Source organism: Branchiostoma floridae, chromosome 17 (genome assembly GCF_000003815.2).
Source record: "Branchiostoma floridae strain S238N-H82 chromosome 17, Bfl_VNyyK, whole genome shotgun sequence".
NCBI classification, from domain to species: Eukaryota; Metazoa; Chordata; class Leptocardii; order Amphioxiformes; family Branchiostomatidae; genus Branchiostoma; species Branchiostoma floridae.
Genome location: NC_049995.1, coordinates 6,396,485 through 6,400,330, shown reverse-complemented (window position 1 = coordinate 6,400,330; position 3,846 = coordinate 6,396,485).

The following is a 3,846-nucleotide window of genomic DNA, read 5'->3' as shown; positions in this document are numbered from 1 at the left end:
CGCGTTGTTCAATTTGTATGTTCTTTATCTCTCATTAGATTTTGGTTATGAATATGTTTGTTTGCAGTAACAAAGACGCTTTTTGATCGCCTAATATTGTGCACTAAAGATTGGACAATTCTAGGGTTGACTTTTTCAAATTCACTTTTAGAACAGTCCAGTTTTGCATAGGGTGGGGGCCGATGGTTTGAATATGCTTCATTTACTCACATGTCGTGTCTGTATAGTTTTATACATTTGTCATATCCAGTTCATTTAGCTGCTTGGATGCAGTTTGTCGTATCATATCAGATATTGGCACTACAAATGAAAGTGCATATGCATATAGGATATATGCATATTTATAAGGTCCCATTGAAAGAATTAGCCATGGTAACCACGGTTATCATCAATTTGTTTCTTTTAGGCGTTTATCGAGAAGTTCAAAGTTTACTAAAACAGACTTCGATGCCGTTATACTCCGCGCGGACCCCATGGTGAAACTTGAATTTTTCTTGATTTCTTCTTTTTTCAACAACAAAATAGCAAAAGGTAAAAATGTGTGATTTTTGTAACTACTATGGACTCAGAATTTCACATCATTTCAGCAAAAGAATTGAGGTGGTTGCTTACTTATGATTTTGACAATTTAGAAAAAAACTGTTTTGGGGTCCGCGCGGACCCCAGGGTGACAGATTGATCAGTCCTGGAAGGTGTACTGTTGAGGATTAAACGACTTCTACTGTATTGAAGTACTGTAGTGGTAACTTGGTAATCTCTTTCGGTTGAGCAAGTTTGAGCATTTTATCTCCTTGCTTTTTCCAGCTGCAACATTTCTAGTGACGTTTGCAGGACACGACTATTTCAAGGTGCAGGCATCCGGGAAGATGACAGATGCAAATGTGAAGGCGACATGTGATGCAGAAGGTTACATCATACCGTGTTCGGGCGTCAGTGGACCCGCCAACCCGATGTGCTGGACATTGGAAGGCTGTGTCGAGATTGGGCTGACTGACTGTTTACAACCAATGATGCAGCTTTCACAGTCTCTCTGCGGTGGACGACCGGATCAATGTCCCCAGTTTGAAGGAGTGTACATGTACTATGGTCTCAGTGGAGACGCTTGTGGTGTAGACTCCGGGGTTATATGTACAAGTGAAGTCCTGAATGACCGATACGCCTTATGCGCCCTGAAAGACGGTACGTACTACTGTGCCATGATGAGGCGTATTTTGAAATTAATCTATACGTATAAAAACTTTGATTAAAGTGAATTTGCATTTGAGTTAAATGGGTGCTGAATGTAAAAAGAGTAGGAGTTGAGTCAATGATTTAGAAATTATCTTGAAGCGAAACACTGGAAAGTATTTCAAAGAAACACGGACAGATTTTTCGAGAAGGCAATTGATACTTTAAAATTGTGGTGTTTTGCACTTTCTAGATTATTAGCATGTATACTTTTACCTTGATATGTTTTGATTATCATTCGTATAGTCGATTAGTTCTTAATTAAAAATTATGAGACATTAGCAATACATCTGACATATATGTGAAAATTGCCATACATTATAGTTGTTACAAATGTCCCGCAATAAAGTTCTTCATCCTCTTCTAGATTCCTGCCTGTATGACCCTTGCGTGGCTTCGGCCACCTGCACGGACAATCCTGCTCCGCCTGCTACATGTACCTGCGGCACTGGTTACACAGGAGACGGGCACAAGAGTGGAACTGGATGCTCAGTTGCAGGTATCTTTTATCATTTTTAAAGGACGTGTTGATTCGATTATATGGATAAGCAACGAACAAAAACTCTCGACCGCTTCCAAAAAAGGTTTTCGTACATACTGTTTATATATCATTCGTTCTCATTGTAATTTGTAATTTGTCATTAAGATTATGCCAGCTGTCTTTACGACTTGATGCTGAGCAAATACAGACAACTTCACTGCTTCCTTCATTTTTCCTAAACACCTTTTTGACAAAAGATGCTCTACCACATTCGTATTGGTTTATGGCTGGGGAAAAATTATAACCATGGGTGGGATTCCAACCCCTGACAAAACGGCTCTTGTCTGAGAACATTATGAAGAATTTAAATAGTGGCCAATCATGTTAACTTCTAATTAGCAAATTGATTGTTCGGCAGGTAGAGCCAGCTACCAAGGCCCTCCTATAGTTTATGTCAGATCGCTCCCTTCATTGATCTTGGAGTCTGTGTAAGGTGATTTAGGGCTATCACCAAATTCAGTAATAAACGTTACCACCACAAGTCTGGTTGAGATATCTATATTAGCCACTTATAAGACCAGAAATGGCCGTTTTTGTGATGCTTTACATTTTCTGGCTTTTTAAAGAGACGAGAAATGATTATTGATTGTCTTTTGTGTAAGATCTCTATCTCTATCTTGCATGTTTCAATGGGAACGACCCATAACATTATACTCCTGTAAATTTGGTAAAATAAGAAAAATGCATGATACTATACTGTTTTAAAGGAGTAAATGTGTAATAGTAAATGTAGAATATCAAAGTCAATTCCCATGTCAAAGTAAAAGATGACATCTCTATAATCGGAACATGGCCTAATTCTATAGGGATAGCATTTGCCTGTTGTATATATATATTCATTCTCTGTCGTACCTACTACTTCTAGACATAGACGCCTGTTTGGCTAATCCGTGCCACGCCCAGGCCACTTGTACAGACAACCCCCCTCCTGCCACTGATGCTACCTGTACCTGCAACACCGGGTATACGGGAGATGGACTCACTAGCGGAACTGGATGTTCTGGTACGATTTTTTGAATCATAACCCATTAACTATGATATTTGTGGCATCTTGTTTCACGATTGACTTGATTCGTCATTCGTCTATTTTCTGTCTTATTGGCATTGTAATTTTGAAGATCCCCTGATGTTATATCGTTTATAGATGCCGACGCCTGTTTGGCTAATCCGTGCCACGCCCAGGCCACCTGTACAGATAATCCTCCCCCTGCCCTTGAGGCTACCTGTACCTGCAACACTGTTCTGCTGAACTTCCGGACGTGACGTCAGGGACACACGACTGCAGCAGAGGGTCGTAGATGCCAGATAACCTGTGTCGTCCCCCGTCTCTGTTTAGTGATGGACGGTGGGCACGAATGTACACAGCCTCCTTTACTCCTCTTGCAAAGAACTCCGGCTCTGAGTCAAGGATTTTGACTTTTTCAAGAGACACTGAGCGTACTCAAACAGAACTTGCCTGCAGAAAGTTGTCAGAGAGGGAGGGTAACACGCTACGTGCTGAAGTTACTGCACTGTTGAATAGACCTAGGAACACAGAAAATAATCTGACAAAGGACGAACTCAAGGCACTTCAGTCTCTTAAAAAGGACGATAACATCTTAATTCTACCGGCGGACAAAGGCCGATTGACTGTAGTACTCAACAAACAGGATTACAAACAGAAGTGTGCTACACTTTTAGACGATAACACAACTTATTTGAGATTAGGTAAGAAAGACCCCACAGCCAAGTACAAGAAAGAACTCATTTCAGTGCTACAAAGTATTCAAGAAGACGATTGTTTAAACAATATTAAGTATAGACAAATCTATCCTACTACTGAAGTACCGCCAAAATTCTATGGCTTACCAAAAGTTCATAAGGAAGGAACGCCACTGAGACCCATTGTTAGTTCCATCAATTCAATTACATACAAGTGTTCCAAATTCCTCGCTGAAATTTTGTCACCGTTGGTAGGCAGATCCCAACACCATATAAAGAACTCACAACACTTCGTCGAACTCATAAAAGATCAGAGAGTAGAAAAAGACGAGGAATTGCGTTCCTACGACGTAACAGCTCTGTTTACATCTGTCCCT